Source organism: Cucurbita pepo, chromosome 10 (assembly GCF_057944985.1).
Source record: "Cucurbita pepo subsp. pepo isolate OVF chromosome 10, ASM5794498v1, whole genome shotgun sequence".
In the NCBI taxonomy this organism is placed as follows: domain Eukaryota; kingdom Viridiplantae; phylum Streptophyta; class Magnoliopsida; order Cucurbitales; family Cucurbitaceae; genus Cucurbita; species Cucurbita pepo.
Genome location: NC_141807.1, coordinates 12,088,697 through 12,110,000, shown reverse-complemented (window position 1 = coordinate 12,110,000; position 21,304 = coordinate 12,088,697).

Here is a 21,304-nt window from a genome sequence, read left to right as displayed (position 1 = left end):
GATTGACTTTGATTCAAGATATCTCCTAAATCGGACTTTTTGAATCGAATATTACTAAAGAGTCAGGCACAAGACGAAAGGAAGGTAAATAGCAGTTAACGGCAGGCGCAATAGAATAGAAAGTTGGAGGCAGGCAGGCGGGCCACAGGCTTAGATCAGATGCAAGCAAGCTCAGTCTCAATATGCGCATTAGAGAAGGGAAGGGGGGAGTGTGAGGTGGGTTGGCCCTTCGATCAAGAGGCGGGATAGCGGCCCACCTTCCTGTCTTGACTGGTAGGCACAATCGCTTGAGTCTAGTTCTTGAGCGAAGGAATCGCTTTCAATGATAATTGCTCTTTAGCTATCAGCAATCAGTCCTCTTCAAGCAAGCAAATATAGATAGGAGATCCACTTGTTCAAGGCTGGCAGCAAGCGTCAGTGTAATCGCAATCCCTATTCATTGAATTAATTAATCTCTCTCCCGCCCTAACGCACTCGGTTATGGCGCAATCACTGACTGACGTTCTTCAGTTCTAGGTCTTAACGCTCTACGCGCTGGCTCCTTCTGGTAATGCATGAGAGGCTGTCTTCCTTCCACCTCTCTCTATCGCCCTTTAGCAGCTTATCTCGAATCGTCGAATGTTTAGCGAATCGATCCTAATTGGTCTGACCGCTCAAGGCTTATCTCTCGATTCCCCTTTCTGGTCTACGGTCATTGGTAGAAAGCCTTTCAATTTCATTTCTATCCTGGGAATACTGATGATATTGGCTATATATCTCTACAATGCCAGAAAAAGCTATCTTCTGTCTCGAGCAAGAAAAGGTATACGCAAGTGCAGTAGTTCAAGGCAGGCAGGTAAGGGCAGGTAGTAAAGGCAAGCGCGCAGGGGATAGGCCGGAAATTCAAATCACGAGATTCTAATAATGTGAGGAAAGAGTGGTGCATCTTTTCTTCTTTTAGACAAGTCGAGTAGCCTTGAGTAAGGAATTGTTATAGCAAGCATGAGCGGGAATGAGCAATGACTTGAGTTTCGTTCTTGAGTTCGAGCGGGGGGAGCATTCCGGTCTTAAGAAAAGCCTTCCTGCCCGGCCATATGTCCTGTGAAGTCAGTTGCATATCGGTCAGCATGATTGTAGCAATACAAATAAATAGGTGCGGTAGACGAAGGTGCGAAGCTGTGAGACCAAGTTTACAGTGAAAGAAGAAATAGGAAAAGGAGCGAAAGCCACTCGACCAAGAGGGAGAGGAGCGAGGGGAAAGATCAGTTTGCAACAAATCCATAGTTGGGGGCCTGCCTGATGAAATACATCCTTAGAATGACCTGAGTGCCTAATGAGGTGAGGTCAAGGGCATTGATAAGGAAATGCACACACTTGAAGTCGTTTCAGATGCGATCAAAAAGCCTTTTTTTTCAAGCGGAGAGACTACATATGACGAAGATGCGAATAGAGATGCAGAAGTTCTTCAGTTAGAGGTGAAGGAGACAAGCAGAGGTTCAGGTTTCTTCTTCTTTTCTTACAGAAGGAGAGGAAAAGAGTGAAATGAAAGAATAAATAGGGAGAGGTGATTGAGCTGATCTTTCATTTTCTTAGTTTACAGTGAATAAATAAGTGACGGTTCAGTAGTGATTGATAATTAATAAGGAGTACGGCACCTGAACTCGAAGCTACGATCAGATCCGATTGGATTCCACAGATACAGTCGATTGGGTCTGCTCTTATCCGAACCAACCCCAGAACTTCGAACGGCCGGCATGTTTTGGACGGTAGAACGGGGAGAGGGGTGAAACCGCGAGACCAAAGGGAGAGGGGGAGTCGTTGCCCATTCTCTCTCCGGGCACGAGCAAGAACATCAAAATGAAAGACCGAAGACATGTACATGACACGGAACGAGATATGAACAAGTGAGATGATTTGATAGGATTCCTGCAAAAAGAGTTTACCGACCGCATAACAATGAATTCTTGTGTGTAGCGTGTGGGGCCATGTTGCCCGAGCGATCATAGTACGGCCGCTCATCCAATATCAAAGAAATATGTAGATCTCAGCCAGAAGGGATAGCGTATCTACAGAAGAGAGAGTACGGGGCCTTACCCTTAATTTAGTTTAGACGCGGATCGAATGCCTTTACGCTATAGGCTGTGTGAAGCATGCTTCTTTGACAGAAAACAAACTCTTTTTCCATGACAACAGTCGCAACTATAAAGAAAGAAAGGGCGGTAAGCTCTCTATCTATCAACAACAGGGGGAGGGGGGCTGTTCTCCTTTGTCACCGCTACTAAGGACTGGGGCGAGCGGAATTCTGTAGAGGCTGGAGGGGAGGGCTTATTAAGCGAAGGGGCGAAGACCTGAGACCCGGAGGGCGAAGAGGCTCAGAAGCGAGACTGGAAAGGAGAGGGGCGAAGGCTGCTTTGCTATCGAGACTACTCCGAAGGGCGGCAGGCAAAGCTACAAGGATCTCGTGCGGCTTTCTTTGTTCTCATGTCAGAGTGAGGGGCCTTATCCATCCGCCAATACGACTTTTAGTGAAGATCCGCTCATATGCTGCATGAGGGGCCGCAGCGGGCTCATGAGTTAGCGATCAAGCGAGGACCTGCTGGTTTCTTGTCTTTCTGGAGCGGACTTGCTCGTAGCTCCCTATTGATATAAAAAGGGATGGATGGAAGGATGAAAGACAAAATCATCAGTCTTGAGGGAGTAAAGAACCCCCGTTAAGTGGTTCCGCGGCAAGTGCGATCGATTGTCCTTCCTTTATAGATTTGTCTACCGTAACTACACTCAACCAACAAAGTTCATTCCATACTCAAAGTAGAGTTACCATACAAACCTGAATATCTATTAAAACTCAGGGGGAAGAGTTTTGACTGAAACCGAAAGGTATCCTAAAGGAATGGTAGCACCACAATCCACCTAGACGCGGCCATCATAAATTGTTCCGGGGCGGCGTAGGCAGGTTCGGGATAATCCATTCAATCAATCTTCTTTTTTTTCTCTTTTTCTTCATTAGCCTCTCTCTGTTTTCGCTATGGAACTCCCTCTTGAAAGATTTCTAGAAACTCGAGTCTGATTTCCTCTTCTTCTTTCGGTGGAGCTTCCTCTCTAGGTTCTTCTTGCAGCCTTATCCCTTTCTCCCTTAGGATCGCCTTTGGAAGTCGGAACGTAGGAGTCATGATGATCCAGTGGGTGGGAGGGATCTTCCTCACAAAGCCAGAAAGTCTTAATAGCATTAATTATAGTGATGTGATGTTGGAAATCGGACACTTCCTCGGCCCAACATGTTGAGACCGGAGCGTGACTAGGTAGGAAGAACAACTCCTATTTTCTCGTTGGGGTAAATAAAGGCTTCCTCTTGATCCGCCCCGTTGATTTTTCCTTCTTTGATTTGATTCAATCTTGGATTTTGTGCTTCAAAGTCTAGCTTGCATCCGTCGCCTGACCCGGTCTCCCCTCATTGAGACCTAACAAAATGATGATAATTCCTTTCACCCCCACCATATAAATACATACTTTTCTTCTTCCTTTTTCCCATAAAGCTTTCTTTCCGGAATCTGAGCTCCTCTTTCCTATTCAGATTTATTCATAGTACTATCACTTTATATTCATAGTACTATCACTTTAGAATTAGAAACCGAGCCTACTGATAAAAACCTGACCGTATCGGGGTCGTACGCCTGGAACAAAAGGGTTCGTCGTACAATTTCGGCGATTACAAAAATCAAGGAGTATCTCCCTCTCCCTTAGTGTCTTTCCACTTCTGTCATTCGGGAACAAACACTTCGCCCAATTCTTTTGAATCCCGGCCTGGTTTATCCCCACTAACCAATAAATGAGGTTACGACCACTGAACAAACTTGGTTGACGAACATGGTTTATGCGCCGCTAATGTAGTGGCTTGTCGAGCATTTGACAAACTCACACCATCTATTTCAAATGGGATTTGTCCCGTGGACACACGAGCAACCCAACCTGTAGGATTTCCTTTTCCTCTTCCCATTCTGACTTCTGTAGATTTCCCGGTAATGGGGAGATCTGCTAGAACTCTGACCCATATTTGACCATTTCTTCGGGATTGTCCGCTCATAGCACGATGGAATTGTCCGTTATAGCCCTACGCGCTGCTTCAATGGCTCGATATGAAAGACGACCAGCTCTACAACTTTGAGTGCCATATCTTCCAAAACCAAGTTGTGTACCGTCTAGTTTGCAACCCCTACTACATCTGCCTTTACGAGATTTACTATATTTCGTACGTTTTGGATATAACACGTTCCTTTTTTTGTTTTTTATATGAAATCCACACTTTGACACCTAAGATTCCATAACGAGTAGATACTTCTGCGGGAGCATAATCGATTTTCTGGTTAAATACATTACGAGATGTTTTTCCATACTTTCCGCATTCAGTTCTAGCTATTTCCGCGCCTTCTGATCGACCTGAACAACATATACGGATCCCCTCAACCCCTTTTTTCATTCCAAATGGAATATCCTTCACTATTTTAGTGAAAATGGAACGAAATGATCTTGTTTTGTTTCTCAGTTGAAAAGAGATGTCTTGAGCAATCGGAGAAGCACTTTGATAAACGGATTGGATCTTGACTGACTCCCTCTCGAAAATGCAGATTTGCAGTGGTCTATAATTTACTGAGTACTCGGTATAACTCACGCATTCGTGTACAAACCCGTGCAGATGAAGTAACACGAATATCTCCGGTAGTCAGTCTATTTCCATCAGCCGGCCGGTGGGAGCGAGAAGTTTGGGATATGTTTGTGTTTCTTCCATCAATCATCCTGAGGTGCGAAAGAACCATGCTTTCAGAGACCTAACCCAACCCAACGGTAACGGTCCCGAATCTTATCTGAATTGCGAGAATAACTGACTACTAAGCCATGCCTATATATAGGCTCATTCTCCAAACGGCACGGGGCCAAGCCTTTAGGTTCTTTAAGTAGATTGGGTGACAGATCGGCCATAGCAGTACTCCGGGATATAAACCAGGACAACAAATGTCGAGCATACGACGATGCCGCCTGTTTTCATTTCGTGGAAGTCCCCGCCAGAGGAAAGAAAGGGCTGTAGGTGATGGCGCGTTCCGCTTCTTATCGTCAGAGGGAGTAAGGAATGAATGAATAAGTAGCGAGACGAGAAGAGGAGAGGGGAGAGGAGAGGGAGTAAGGAATGAATAAGTAGCTCGACTGTAAAGGAGAGGGGCGAAGAAATCGTTCCTATTGGATTGGGTCGTGCGTGGCAGCTGGTAGAGATGAATAAAGGCGGGCCGCTTCAACGGGACCTATTCTCTCTCTTAATAGGCGGCAAAGCAGAATAGGAAAGGGGCCGAGTGATTAGTGCCTTTTTAGCCTTTTTCTAAAGACTCTCATGTGAAGCTAACATGGCTCGCTACATAAAAGTATAGCCAAAGAAAGATGAGACGGGACAGACGGTCAGAGGCCGCAGCGGGACTACCATAGGAAAGCCCGCCCCCTCCCGCTAACATAGAAAGTGATTCCCGTAACTAGTGTCTCTATGTGAATCTCTTCCCGACCCCAATCAACAATCGGGGGCGGCTCAAGAGGCGCTGCCAAAGGCTAGCACAAGCGAGTGCTCCTAATTCCATTTGACCTGAGTGAGGGTTTGCAACAAGGGTGGGCTGTCTATTTTCTCCCCAACTAATTACCTGAATTGAATGAAGAAGGATTTTGACCGCTATCCCCATCCATCCCCTGAGGCACTTCTCAGGTAAATTCACACGTTAGTCACGCAACAACTACGTTCAGAGTGTGAAAGAGGGCGAGTGCGGCCCTCACTTTGAAGAAATGAGAAATATGTATTCGGAAAGAGCCAATAACATTCTTTCTCGGGATCTGGAAATATCTATGTAGATGGATGCCGAACCCCTCCACGAATGGATGGAGCAGATTAGAGATAACCCTACAATCTGCTAAAAAAAACAGAAAAGGTTTCCTCTCCCTCTCCCTATCTATGGATTCTGACTCCTTACTCCCTCTCCCTATCGGTCTCGCTCCTTCCTTACTCCTGACTCCCTCTTCTCCTTTTTTTCTTTCTTTTTTTTTCGGTATGCCGCTCCGCGAGAAAGAAAACCAAGTGGGCTGTGGTGATGTCAGAATTGAGTTTTTCTACTTTCACTTGTTGAGGATATCGGGGAGACCCTTGACCTCGGCGGGCTCCCGTGCCCTTCTCTCTTTGTTTAGTTTGTTTATCTCGGGCCCTCTCGAGTCAGGTTCGCAGTTTGCTGGGCGCTTTTCTTGCTTTTTATGAAGTCGCCCTTTTTCTTTCCTTTCCTTCGTTTGTGCATCTTTCTTTCTCCCATGCTTTCCGTTGGTCAACAACCAACCACAGCTCTCTATAGTTCTTCACTACTCGTCCAGGAAGGAGTCCCTTTCTGTCTGGCTGGAGGGAATAATAATCATTTTTTCTCAATCAAGAATGCCTCAACTGGATAAATTGACTTATTTCACACAATTCTTCTGGTCATGCCTTTTCTTCTTTACTTTCTATATTCCCATATGCAATGATGGAGATGGAGTACTTGGGATCAGTAGAATTCTCAAACTCCGGAACCAACTGGTTTCACACCAGGGGAACAAGATACGGAGCAACGACCCCAACAGTTTGGAAGATATCTTGAGAAAAGGTTTTAGCACCGGTGTATCCTATATGTACTCTAGTTTATTCGAAGTATCCCAATGGTGTAACGCCGTCGACTTATTGGGAAAAAGGAGGAAGAAGATCACTTTTCTCTCTTGTTTCGGAGAAATAAGTGGCCCACGAGGTCTCGAAAGAAATATATTCTATTTGATCTCGAAGTCCTCATATAGCACTTCTTCCAATCCTGGATGGGGGATCGCTTGTAGGAATGACATAATGCTAATCCATGTTCTACACGGCCAAGGAAGCATCGTTTTTTAATCTCATTATGACTTGGTCGTTCGGAAGAGATTCTTTCTCGATCAGATATAGTAGAAAGCATTACAAGAGATAGATATATACCCCTTTTCAAATCCCCACGCGAAGAAGGACGTTCAGAAAGGTTATCGAGAAAGTCAATCGCTCTTTTTAGTGGGGAGGAATAGTCCGGGAAGGGAGCAAGACCAAGTCGAGGAGAGTAAGCCCTTCCCACGTGTAAAGTTGAATAAATTCATCCTCAACCAAAGAGATCAACCTGCGCCTTTCATTTTAGGCCGTCGGCGGGGCAGAACGCACTAATCCGCGACCAACAAGTTTTCCGAAACCAAACTGAAGAGAATTCTGACTTGACTAAAATGCGTGCTGAAAATCAACGAAAGAAGGAAGGTCTTCCCACGTAGTTCGTCGGTCAAACCAACGAGATTCTCCTCTCAAAGGAATAGAGAGATCTTTTTCTAGTTAGACTTCTATCAATGCAATGAAAGAACCATCCCTTCCTCTTTTTTTGTCCTGTCAGATAGAAAGAAAATGAGACCCCAGCCCTTCTTTACCACTTTAGCGGGGGTGAAGGGGGGGTTTACATACAACCGAGGCAAAGTTGTTTATGATTGAATCTCAGAGGCATTCTTTTCATTTGGTAGATCCAAGCCCATGGCCCATTTCGGGTTCACTCGGAGCTTTGGCAACCACCGTAGGAGGTGTGATGTACATGCACTCATTTCAAGGGGGTGCAACACTGATCAGTTTGGGCCTCATATTTATCCTATATACCATGTTCGTATGGTGGCGCGATGTTCTACGTGAATCCACGTTGGAAGGACATCATACCAAAGTCGTACAATTAGGACTTCGATATGGGTTTATTCTGTTTATCGTATCGGAGGTGATGTTCCTTTTAGCTTTTTTTCGGGCTTCTTCTCATTCTTCTTTGGCACCCACAGTAGAGATCGGAGGTATTTGACCCCCAAAAGGGATTGGGGTTTTAGATCCTCGGGAAATCCCTTTTCTTAATACCCTGATTCTCCTTTCATCCGGAGCTGCCGTAACTTGGGCTCATCATGCTATACTCGCGGGGAAGGAAAAAGGAGCAGTTTACGCTTTAGTAGCTACCGTTTCACTGGCTCTAGTATTCACAGGCTTTCAAGGAATGGAATATTATCAAGCACCCTTTACTATTTCTGATAGTATTTATGGTTCTACCTTTTTCTTAGCAACTGGCTTTCATGGGTTTCATGTGATTATAGGTACTCTTTTCTTGATCATATGTGGTATTCGCCAATATCTTGGTCATCTGACCAAGGAGCATCACGTTGGCTTTGAAGCAGCTGCATGGTACTGGCATTTTGTAGATGTGGTTCGGTTATTCCTATTTGTCTCTATCTATTGGTGGGGAGGTATATGAAAGAACAAAACAGTGCATTGAGGAATTCAAGCTCGAAGACAAAGAGAACCGGGCTATTCCAAAGAATTACAGCAGCTTTCCTTCTTCCTTTAATTATTATATACAAAAAAGTCTCTTCCACTTTCCTACCAAATCTATCTGTATTCTGGCACATAAATTCAGGGATCGAAGAGATTATGGCAGATCATGTTCACCAAGAAATGACCCGAAATTGGATCTTAGTCTATTTGAGATTGTTCCTTTTAATCGTAATCAAAGATGTTTTCTTGTCTCTCATTTCTTTTCCTAATAAATCGAAGAACCTAATGGATCGAACGAACTCATCCTTGGCAGCTATGAAAGATATCGCCCTTGCGGAAGGAACATTCTCTTCTCTTTTGAGTTTCAGGCAAGATCTCTTTTTTCTTCAATAAAGGTTTGGAACTCTCATCTTTACGAGAAGAATATGGTATGGGCTTGGTGAAGCTATGAAGCATCTTAGAGTATTCCATTCCTTCAGCTGGATCCAGGCTTGGTTCGACCTGAAAAAACGTCGATTTAGTAGAGAGAGGTTTGCGAAAGGATATCAACGTATTAGTATATAGATAGATAGAGTGTGCGTGCAGGGTGTGTGTAGGTATACCACTTACGAGAAAGAACCCCAAGTAAGTAAAGTAGTTAACCAAAGACAAGTAAGTAGTTCGTCAGTCCTTCCTCCGACGCCTCCCGTTCATTTTCCATTCTTTCATCTTTTTTGTTTTGTTTCGTTCATAGGTCCCAAGCCCTTCTTATCAAGCCCTCCTTAAGTCAAAAAACAGAATATTGCTGACTTTATTTGAACGAACATTGTAAGAACCTTTCTAACTGACACCCTAGTCATAATGCCACCCACCTCTTTTTCTTTTTGAACAAAGACCTTTTTGTCTTTTTGATTTGAGTTAATAATCATCAATCAAATAAATAACTGGCAGGTTTCATTAAAAGCGGAGGCCCTCCATCTGCTAGCATTGTGGTTTGGAATCGATTCTTTCTCAATGTCCCACCCTTTCTTTGAACCTTGTCAATGATCGAACTTAAAGATATGAACTGAGTGCCATTTGATGAGTAACTGAGAACAAGGGAGAGGGATATGGAAAGGATAAAGTAATGAAAGAGGAAATCATTGCTAGTAGTAACGACTTGTCATGATCCATTGGTTCATATAGAATCCATGTCCTAGGTGTATCAAAAAACATGATTTTCGCTAAGCGTATATAATAAAATAGAGTGAAAGGGTCCACCCCGAAACCAAGGGGGTACTAACTAAGAGCTGAGTCCTCTCCGAACCGCACGAGATAGTTGCCCATCATACGGCTCACCAACTTCACTTGCCTCTATGGGAGGCTCGCTCCGGGCAGGTTCGGAACACTTACAATACACGGCTCTACGAAGGAAGGGCTTGGTGGGTTAGTAACGTTTTCAATATGATGATTTTTCCGTATTTGTTTGATGAGAAATGCGAGACGAAAAAGGAACTCATCTTTTCGACTGGGAAATGCAAGTCTGTTTTGTCCACTTTCTCCATCCCCCTCTATTGTTCGATCTCTTCCATCTCTGCCTCGCTCGTTGTCACCTATGTTGGTTGAAGAAAGGTTTGTAACCCTGTGTAGAGAATGAAGAGGGGCCAAGCATCTTCCTCTCAACAGTGCTTCTTGAGGGTCCACTCTCCCCGTAAGGCCCCGTTGTTAGCCTGGGCGAGGGGATAAGGAATAAGGATTGAAACCCACTTCCTGAGCTCTGCCAGGGACTGGACAGGGGTTAGCTTTGTAAATGTGTAGAGCCAAGTGTAGTGTGGTGTAGTAGTCAGCACTTCTAGGCCCCTTCCCGGCTACAGGATGACTCCAGTGCTTTGGGTACTACGGACCCTCTGCCATCCATTGCAGCAGAGCCGTTTCATGAGCGGGGGGGCTAAGCGCTGTTTTTTGAATCAACCGTTGAATGAAATCGAATCTAGATAGATTCATCCATCTTTCTATTCATAGATCTAACTCAAAAAATGGATTGATTAAGTAGCGTGAAGCCCCAAATCCTTGATTTGGCCAGGAAAGACTGCACTGCTTTGTGGCCCAGGAAGCGAAGGGAATGAGCTCGTCTCCCCACTTCTTTTTTTGATCTGTGTCCGTTCCGCACTTCGCGCGCGATTGGCGCTTTGTTTGTTCTCCTCTTATTCTTCATTGGACGGTTCAGATGGACTTCGTCGTTCTTTCCCAACTCAAATGGAAAAGGCTGTCTCACATCGAGATGTCGATTCGTTTTCTGCCCCCAATGAGATGGGGAATTAGTAACCCCCTATCTATTTCGTGTTTGGCCCTGAATCTTTCTGAATCGAGGCCCGGCTCGCGTCGTTCCAACAACCGGCGGGGAGCACCTCAGTATACGATCGCACGCAGTAACTGGGAGTCCTATTCTATTACACCTAAGGCCAACTTCAATTCACCAAACAAAGGTTCATCTCGTGTAGTGATTGTGGACTCGTACAAGGGAGTAGACGTTTGATGTATCAGACTCGACCCTATCTTTCGGAGCATGCATTCCCATCCGTGTCGCAACTGATTCGGTAAGCTACGTGTCCGGTGCACGGAGAACTGCCTTCCGTCTCCCAAACAGACTGACTTACTCGTGGCAACCTTCCGGCCGCGCAACGACCTATAACGCTAGTCACTACTCCAACTGGGGCTAGGAAGTAAGCCCCACAACCCAAAGCGGCGAAAAACAAATAGAATTTGCTACAAAAACCGGCTAACGGGGGTATTCCTGCGTATGAGAACATAGTAATGGAGAAGGTAATAGCCGAAATAGGATTCGTTTTGGCTAGAGCGCCCAAATCCGCTAGATATTTGACACGGGTTTGCCGTAATGCTAAAACTATAGCGAATGCATCTATCGTCATGAATACATAAATAAAGATACCAATTAGTAGTGATTGAATTCCTTCTATGGTTCCACATGAGAAACCAGTACGAATATAACCTACATGTCCAATTGAACTATGAGCTAGAGGTCTTTTGACTTTCGTTTGGGCCATGGCGGCCAGTGCTCCTAAGATCATAGAAGCAATGCTGCAGAAAAAGAAGATTTGTTGCAATGTAGCTCCATAGGAACCATAAATAGAAAGACGTGAAATATTAGCAAAAATAGAGATTTTAGGCGCAATAGAAAGGAATGCTGTAACCGGCGTGGGGGAACCCTCATAGATATCAGGTGCCCACATATATAGAGTCAAAAGAGATATGGAGTCCGAAGGGGAGGGGGGTTTTCTTCGGGGCTTGAGAGATGGAATAGATAGGGCCCCACAAGTTGAGAATTCGCCGTTGTGGAATGAACACGAAAGGGAACGAGGAATGATCAACGAAAAAAGTGCTCTCTGAACCGAACGTGAAAGTTGTTTTCCATCAGACGGCTGTTTCCGTAACTCCACTCTCGACTTGGATTATATATCCAAAAAGGTCCGCTCTCGGCTATTCCACACGCAGCCTAGCAGACAGAGGCCGTGGTTATCTGAAGTGGATTCTCTCTTTTCTGACGTGGATGCCGAACCTGCTGACCCATTGACTAAGAAGGGGGCGGGCGCAGCAGCTACATGGACCCCTTCCTTTTGTTGCCAGCGCTTTCCCGGGCCAAGCCAGAATTCTTGATGAGTATGAGAAAGGGCAGGCAAAGCCCGAAGACTGCTATCCTACCTAATAGGCCAGCGGGCAGAACGAGGACAGGGCCCGGCAATCATACCACCGCTTTCGAAAAAGCCTATTCCCTTCAGATAAGACGCACCGTAGGCCATCCTCGTCTTCGTTTTTGATGAAAAAGAAATCCAATCTCGATCTCCGAAAGCGTTTTCCTTCCCCTCCCTTCGTCGAGCCTTTCCTTTCATGGTTGGGGGAAGCATTTCCTTATCTGAACTTGGCGGGCATTCTTTACTAGCCTATTCAAACAAAGAGGGGTGTGAACATAGGTAGGCTCAAAGATGATTTTCAGGTCCTAGCTACGCCATGCATTCAATACAAAATCTGGAAAGCAGCAGGGATGACAAAAGGAGGTTTCCTGTCTTGCACTGAAAAACTCAGAGGAATAATAGATAGATATGTATTCTTTATCATCTCCCTATTTCTTTTGATATCATCGTTATATCTCTATATCTCAAATTGAGAAAGAAAGAGCAGATGGATCCTATCCCCTATATCGAACACTAAATCCTATCTATTGATCGAAAGATCTTCGTCAAATACCGGACTTTGCCTTTTCTTTTTTTTAGTAATTCCTCATATCCAAAGAAAGCAGCTTACCACAAGCACCCCACCTCATACGACTAGTTGGGGGGGCTGGCTGGCTGTTCGCCTTTTGAATCAAACAAAGTCAGTAGTAGGGGCTGAATAGCTACTTTCATTCTCAAGGAAAGCGAAGAATCCACCTTTAGTCAATAGGAGCCCTACTTCCCTCTTTCTTTGGGACCTCATCACTGAAATGAAAGCGCAAAGAAATTGCTTGATGAGTTGCCGGGCGTAGCGCACCGCAGGTTAATCTCTCGTTTTTTTTAGCTTGACTTTACTATTACTAAACTAATAAGGGCTCGCTGCTTGATAGTGACTTCTTTAGTTTGGTAGGATGACGAAAGAAAGACTACTTCAATGACGTAAACTGCCGGAAACTCGAGAGGGTCGCCTTTGGAAGCATTCGCCGGTAACCCGTCACAACATAATAAAAAGGAATGAGTTTAGCTGACTGAATCCAATCCATAAACCCAGAAACGAGACTTTGTTCCCTTTCGTCAAGTAGGTCAAAAAAGAGGTATACGAACGACTTTTGCTTTGCTTTGCCTTATACTCGATTGGAACAAAGCTCATAAAGAAGGGGAGGCGGAATGGAGAAAGGAAAGGGACAAGGGCGGTCTTGCTTGGCGCGAAGGTGTTTTGGGGGTAGGGTACTAAAGGTCCTCGGACTTCCAGGCGGTTTTTCTTTTGGGCAGCTGTTCACCGTTGGATCTCGCCAATACAGCCCCCCATAGTTTTCGTTACCGAGATATCTTTTTTTTCATTGTTCCCAGGGAATTTTTGGGTAATCTGCTCCCATGCTGCAAACAGTCAAATCTGAACTCAACCCTGTCGCTCTTCTTTCTTTCCTCGCGGGCAGGAAGCACACCAGCTGGGTGCCTTGCGTGATTCTACTGTGTTTTTTGCACTTGACTGGGTGGACAGTTGACCGGAAGAGAACTTAGATTCGCCCGGCCATCAGGCGGGCTAGTGCTTATCTTATGTGACAACACTACAGAGCGAGTGGCTCTTCTAGGCGGGCTGCTGTGTGACAAGACTACAGAGAAAGCGGCGCTTTCGTGTAACATGTTATGGTCTCAACGCCCTTACGAGGTAGTGATGAGTTTCACGTGCTCTAAGCCCAGCCCGCGCGCGGTTAGGAAGATTGGCCACAATCTGAGCAGTACCACCCACCCTACCCTACCACCTATAGGCGGCCGTCCGTCCTACAGCCGCCCGAAAAGGAACTGCAGTGATCTTGAATAGGAATCCTACAGCGATAGATAGAATCCCCATAAAAATACCACTAGATCGAGCACCAGTGATTTCGTATCCGGTCAAAATCTTGGCTAATTGATCGAAGTGGGTAGCTCCAGTAGACCCATAGATCATGGAACAAATAGGGTGGGTAGGCCCAAACACCACACTACACGTATAGACGCGAACCCCCCTCGTTACCGTACGTGCGACTCTCACCGCATACGGCTCGCACAAAGACTCATAAATCCATCCCGATTCCACCTCTATATACTCTCCCTCCAATCCTCGATCAAACTTGCGTTCCCCAGGCGCTATGAAATGGGGGTCTTGACTTCGCCTATCGTATGTATTGGCTTGGCTTCGTGCAGAACCAAGGAGGCATTCTGGCGGGCGCGTGTAGGAAGGGAAGGCCGACCACTACATAAAAGACAACGACTACAAGCAAAATCGGAAGCCACTCGCTTCTATTCTGGTTGGGATTGTCTATCGATGGGAATCTATAGATCGTAGTAATTCGCCAACCTCTATAAACTGAAATACGATACAATTTCACTTCACGCCACGGAAAAAAAGAAAGAAAGAGCGAAGCTCCCTGGGCTACGATGACGAATGCCTCTTTTCTCTTCTCTTCAGTCTACAACAAACAAGTGGGAGAGGCAGGATTCGAACCTACGTAGAAAAACTTCAACAAAACAGTCTGTCGCTTTTGACCGCTCGGCCACTCTCCCCTTCCCGGGCCGAGGCCCCCCTCAATGAGTTCGAAGAAGGAAGACCGCGCCCTGAATCAATCAATAAGCTTTTTGATTTGATTGAAGGGACTAATTACTATTTATTAGCTTAGCTAGCGTTCCGGGAGAATCCAGTCATTTAGTCAGTTCATAACAATCTCTGTAAAGCAAGGGGCAAAGCTTCTACACTTTCCCCTTCGTCGCTTCTGGCTAAGCTGCGAGTTAATGAGCAAGTGAATGAACAAACAAGCCATGTTCCTAAAAGGAGTGACCCTCTTTCTTCTTCTTTTATTCCCTTCCCCTATCCTTTCAAAGCCCATAGGTTGGGCGCTCCCGCTTGACTAAGAGTTGAGAAAGTCAGGCTCTTCCGCTGAGCGAAGCTGCGAGTCTACCCTTCTCGAGAGCCTACTTAAATAGCTTACGCTTACCAAGCCTAGTCTACAAAAAGAGGGTAGGGCTACAGCAAGCAAGCTTTCCCCCTTTCTTTGTTCTGGGTCGCGCCTCACCGCAGGCACTGAATGAATGAAATGAGTGGAGATCTTCCTTCCCCCTTCTTAATTACCAAGAACTTCGTTGCCACTAGTTAGAAGCTAATTTAGACCATCCCACACCCAAAAACAACTCGGAGCCTAAACTAAAGAGAAGAAAGAGAGTTCAGTCTACAAGAAGCTGGCAGAGCTTTAGCCATTGCACTACATCCATCGAGACTACCTAACTACATCGTCACCCTGTTTTTTCGTTCTTCGAATGACGCTAGTGGAGACAAATTCCTTTCGGCGGCAGTCAGATACTAATTCAGTCTTCCCATTCATTCCCAGTGGATCCTTCTTTCTTCTCCCTAAGAATTGAACGAACCCAGTTTTTCTATACGAGAGTGAGGAATCAAAACCAACAACTTGATACTAATTGAGTCTTTCCATTCATTCCCAGTGGATCCTTCTTTTTTCTTCTCTCTAAGAATTGAACGATTCTTCTCCCTAAGAATTGAACGATTCTTCTCCCTAAGAATTGAACCCTAAGAATTGAACGAACCCAGTTTTTCAATACGAGAGTGAGGAATCAAAACCAACAACTTGATACTAATTGAGTCTTCCCATTCATTCCATGTGGATCCTTCTTTCTTCTCCCCATTCATTCCCAGTGGATCCTTCTTTCTTCTCCCCATTCATTCCCAGTGGATCCTTCTTTCATTCCCAGTGGATCCTTCTTTCATTCCCAGTGGATCCTTCTTTCTTCTCCCCATTCATTCCCAGTGGATCCTTCTTTTGGATCCTTCTTTCTTCTCCCCATTCATTCCCAGTGGATCCTTCTTTCTTCTCCCCATTCATTCCCAGTGGATCCTTCTTTCTTCTCCCCATTCATTCCCAGTGGATCCTTCTTTCTTCTCTTCTCCCCATTCATTCCCAGTGGATCCTTCTTTCTTCTTTCTTCTCCCCATTCATTCCCAGTGGATCCTTCTTTCTTCTCCCCATTCATTCCCAGTGGATCCTTCTTTCTTCTCTTCTCCCCATTCATTCCCAGTGGATCCTTCTTTCTTCTTTCTTCTCCCCATTCATTCCCAGTGGATCCTTCTTTCTTCTCCCCATTCATTCCCAGTGGATCCTCCTTTCTCCACATTCATTCTGGATCCTTCTTTCTTCTTTCTTCTCCCCATTCATTCCCAGTGGATCCTTCTTTCTTCTCCCCATTCACTCCCAGTGGATCCTTCTTTCCCATTCATTCCCAGTGGATTCTTCTTTCTTCTCCCCATTCATTCCCAGTGGATCCTTCTTTCCCATTCATTCCCAGTGGATCCTTCTTTCTTCTCCCCATTCATTCCCAGTGGATCCTCCTTTCTCCCCATTCATTCCCAGTGGATCCTTCTTTCTTCTTTCTTCTTCTCATTCATTCCCAGTGGATCCTTCTTTCTTCTCCCCATTCATTCCCAGTGGATCCTTCTTTCTTCTCCCCATTCATTGCAACGAACCCAGTTCCCATTTCTTCTCCCCATTCATTCCCAGTGGATCCTTCTTTCTTCTCCCCATTCATTCCAACGAACCCAGTTTTTCCTTCTTTCTTCTCCCCATTCATTCCCAGTGGATCCTTTCTCCCCATTCATTCCCAGTGGATCCTCCATTCATTCCCAGTGGATCCTTCTTTCTTCTCCCCATTCATTCCAACGAACCCAGTTTTTCCTTCTTTCTTCTCCCCAATCTTTCTTCTCCCCAATCTTTCTTCTCCCCATTCATTTTTCCTTCTTTCTTCTCCCCATTCTTTCTTCTCCCCATTCATTCCCAGTGGATCCTCCATTCATTCCCAGTGGATCCTTCTTTCTTCTCCCCATTCATTCCAACGAACCCAGTTTTTCCTTCTTTCTTCTCCCCAATCTTTCTTCTCCCCATTCATTTTTCCTTCTTTCTTCTCCCCATTCATTCCCAGTGGATCCTTTCTCCCCATTCATTCCCAGTGGATCCTCCATTCATTCCCAGTGGATCCTTCTTTCTTCTCCCCATTCATTCCAACGAACCCAGTTTTTCCTTCTTTCTTCTCCCCATTCATTCCCAGTGGATTCCTTCTTTCTTCTCCCCATTCATTACCAGTGGATCCTTTCTCCCCATTCATTACCAGTGGATCCTTTCTCCCCATTCATTCCTAGTGGATCCTTCTTTCTTCTCCCCATTCATTCCCAGTGGATCCTTTCTCCCCATTCATTCCTAGTGGATCCTTCTTTCTTCTCCCCATTCATTCCCAGTGGATCATTTCTCCCCATTCATTCTCCCCATTCATTCCAAGTGGATCCTTCTTTCTTCTCCCCATTCATTCCCAGTGGATTCTTCTTTCTTCTCCCCATTCATTCCAACGAACCCAGTTTTTCCTTCTTTCTTCTCCCCATTCATTCCCAGTGGATTCCTTCTTTCTTCTCCCCATTCATTCCCAGTGGATCCTTTCTCCCCATTCATTCCCAGTGGATCCTTCTTTCTTCTCCCCATTCATTCCCAGTGGATCCTTCTTTCTTCTCCCCATTCATTCCAACGAACCCAGTTTTTCCTTCTTTCTTCTCCCCATTCATTCCCAGTGGATCCTTTCTCCCCATTCATTCCCAGTGGATCTTTCTTTCTTCTCCTCATTCATTCCCAGTGGATCCTTTCTCCCCATTCATTCCCAGTGGATCCTTCTTTCTTCTCCCCATTCATTCCCAGTGGATCCTTTCTCCCCATTCATTCCCAGTGGATCCTTCTTTCTTCTCCCCATTCATTCCCAGTGGATCCTTTCTCCCCATTCATTCCCAGTGGATCCTTCTTTCTTCTCCGTAAGAATTGAACGATTCTCCCCATTCATTCCTCTCCGTAAGAATTGAACGATTCTCCCCATTCATTCCCAGTGGATCCTTCTTTCTTCTCCGTAAGAATTGAACGATTCTCCCCATTCATTCCCAGTGGATCATTCTTTCTTCTCCGTAAGAATTGAACGAACCCAGTTTTTCTATACGAGAGTGAGGAATCAAAACCAACAACTTGCCACTTTTGATGTCCCACAATTCTTCCCGTTTAGAAACTCAGGAAAAGGACAGGGGTTGCTAGGTCAGAAAAGCAAGAACTCGTCATTCTCCCCAAGTAGGATTTGAACCCACTCCCAGTGGATCCTTCTTTCTTCTCCGTAAGAATTTAACGAACCCAGTTTTTCTATACGAGAGTGAGGATTTTTCTATACGAGAGTGAGGAATCAAAACCATCCCCATTCATTCCCAGTGGATCCTTTCTCCCCATTCATTCCCAGTGGATCCTTTCTCGATCCTTTCTCCCCATTCATTCCCAGTGGATCCTTTCTCCCCATTCATTCCCAGTGGATCCTTCTTTCTTCTCCGTAAGAATTGAACGATTCTCCCCATTCATTCCCAGTGGATCCTTCTTTCTTCTCCGTAAGAATTGAACGATTCTCCCCATTCATTCCCAGTGGATCATTCTTTCTTCTCCGTAAGAATTGAACGAACCCAGTTTTTCTATACGAGAGTGAGGAATCAAAACCAACAACTTGCCACTTTTGATGTCCCACAATTCTTCCCGTTTAGAAACTCAGGAAAAGGACAGGGGTTGCTAGGTCAGAAAAGCAAGAACTCGTCATTCTCCCCAAGTAGGATTTGAACCCACTCCCAGTGGATCCTTCTTTCTTCTCCGTAAGAATTGAACGAACCCAGTTTTTCTATACGAGAGTGAGGATTTTTCTATACGAGAGTGAGGAATCAAAACCATCCCCATTCATTCCCAGTGGATCCTTTCTCCCCATTCATTCCCAGTGGATCCTTTCTCCCAATACCATCCCCATTCATTCCCAGTGGATCCTTTCTCCCCATTCATTCCAAGTGGATCCTTTCTCGATCCTTTCTCCCCATTCATTCCCAGTGGATCCTTTCTCCCCATTCATTCCCAGTGGATCCTTTTTCCTCATTCATTCCCAGTGGATCCTTTCTCCCCATTCATTCCCAGTGGATCCTGAGGAATCAAAACCAACAAACTTGCCACTTTTGATGTCCCAGTGGATCCTGAGGAACCATTCATTCCCAGTGGATCCTTTCTCCCCATTCATTCCCAGTGGATCCTGAGAAATCAAAACCAACAAACTTGCCACTTTTGATGTCCCACAATTCTTCCCGTTTAGATTCTCCCCATTCATTCCCAGTGGATCCTGTGGAATCAAAACCAACAAATCTCCCCATTCATTCCCAGTGGATCCTGAGGAATCAAAACCAACAAACTTCCTTTCTCCTCATTCATTCCCAGTGGATCCTTTCTCCCCATTCATTCCTAGTGGATCCTGAGGAATCAAAACCAACAAACTTGCCACTTTTGATGTCCAAAACCAACAAACTTGCCACTTTTGATGTCCCACAATTCTTCCCGTTTAGATTCTCCCCATTCATTCCCAGTTCAAAACCAACAAACTTGCCACTTTTGATGTCCCACAATTCTTCCCGTTTAGATTCTCCCCATTCATTCCCAGTTCAAAACCAACAAACTTGCCACTTTTGATGTCCCACAATTCTTCCCGTTTAGATTCTCCCCATTCATTCCCAGTGGATCCTGAGGAATCAAAACCAACAAATCTCCCCATTCATTCCTCCTGAGGAATCAAAACCAACAAACTTGCCACTTTTGATGTCCCACAATTCTTCCCGTTTAGATTCTCCCCATTCATTCCCAGTTCAAAACCAACAAACTTGCCACTTTTGATGTCCCACAATTCTTCCCGTTTAGATTCTCCCCATTCATTCCCAGTCTTGCCACTTTTGATGTCCCACAATTCTTCCCGTTTAGATTCTCCCCATTCATTCCCAGTTCAAAACCAACAAACTTGCCACTTTTGATGTCCCACAATTCTTCCCGTTTAGATTCTCCCCATTCATTCCCAGTGGATCCTGAGGAATCAAAACCAACAAACTTGTTGCCACTTTTGATGTCCCACAATTCTTCCCGTTTAGATTCTCCCCATTCATTCCCAGTGGATCCTGAGGAATCAAAACCAACAAACTTGCCACTTTTGATGTCCCACAATTCTTCCCATTTAGATTCTCCCCATTCATTCCCAGTGGATCCTGAGGAATCAAAACCAACAAACTTGCCACTTTTGATGTCCCACAATTCTTCTTAGAAACTCAGGAGAAGGACAGGGGTTGCTAGGTCAGAAAAGCAAGAACTCGTCATTCTCCCCAAGTAGGATTTGAACCCACGACCAGTCAGTTAACAGCCGACCGCTCTACCATTGAGCTACTGAGGAACAACGAACTTAAGGAAGCCCACTCTCGTTCTTTGGACCAACTTCTGACCGAACAAAATGAGTCACTCTTTTTCACATACACCGGGAGAAAAGGTTACGATAGCAAGCCCCTCCCCGGCCGGAGAGCCTCCAGGACAAGGGGGCGGTGGTCAACCATCCACTCTCGAGATTCATATGGATCAATCGATGCGTCCTGCCAGTTCGCTAAGTAGACTCACTCTACCGAGTGGCAACAAAGGCTGGAACTATTCCTGCCAAAAACAAGGGACCTACTTCTCATCCTAGGAGTTAGCAGGTATGAAAGAGTCCCCTCTCTCTCTCTCTCCGTGTTTCGACTACTAAGTAGCACTTCTGCTATTCTATAATAGAATGGATTCTGGTCAAGCTGAAAAAGCCCACTATTATTAGTAAGCTAGCGCGCCCCCCTTATCAAAGTCGACGTTTCTCGCTTGTTAGTCCGACCTTTTTGGATATTTGAAGAAGGCAGGTTTGGAACCCTATCCAAGGGCAAGGTGCTGGTCTCGATCTCGCTTGGTGGTGCCCTTCCCTTCTCGATGATTGATTGTTGACTCAACATGGATTTCGTGCTTGAGTTGTGGGGCCCTCCCTCCATCTATCGAGTCAAGTAATTCGCTATCGGCAATTTGTCCGTCCTCATGCCATGCTTCTTCTTTCTCCGAATCGGTTCCTAGTGTCAGTCAATCAAGATTCGCCATCAAGAGAGGGTTAGGTTAAGCCAAGCCAGCCGGTCTCGTCATTCACTTCCCCCGTCCATCGATAACGGGAGTACGCATCAGCACATATCGGACGAAAAAAGTGTGAATCCTGGATTCTCTTCCACAATCAAAATGTCGAGCAATTTCTCCCTATTAATTCGGTCAAAGTCTCCACGGGACCCTCTACGCGGAGGTGCACCATGTTGATAGGAGCAAAGACCAGATTGTACATGTCCTCGAAGGCTGCATTCATGGCAATCATCACTAGTTTCTCCCTCATT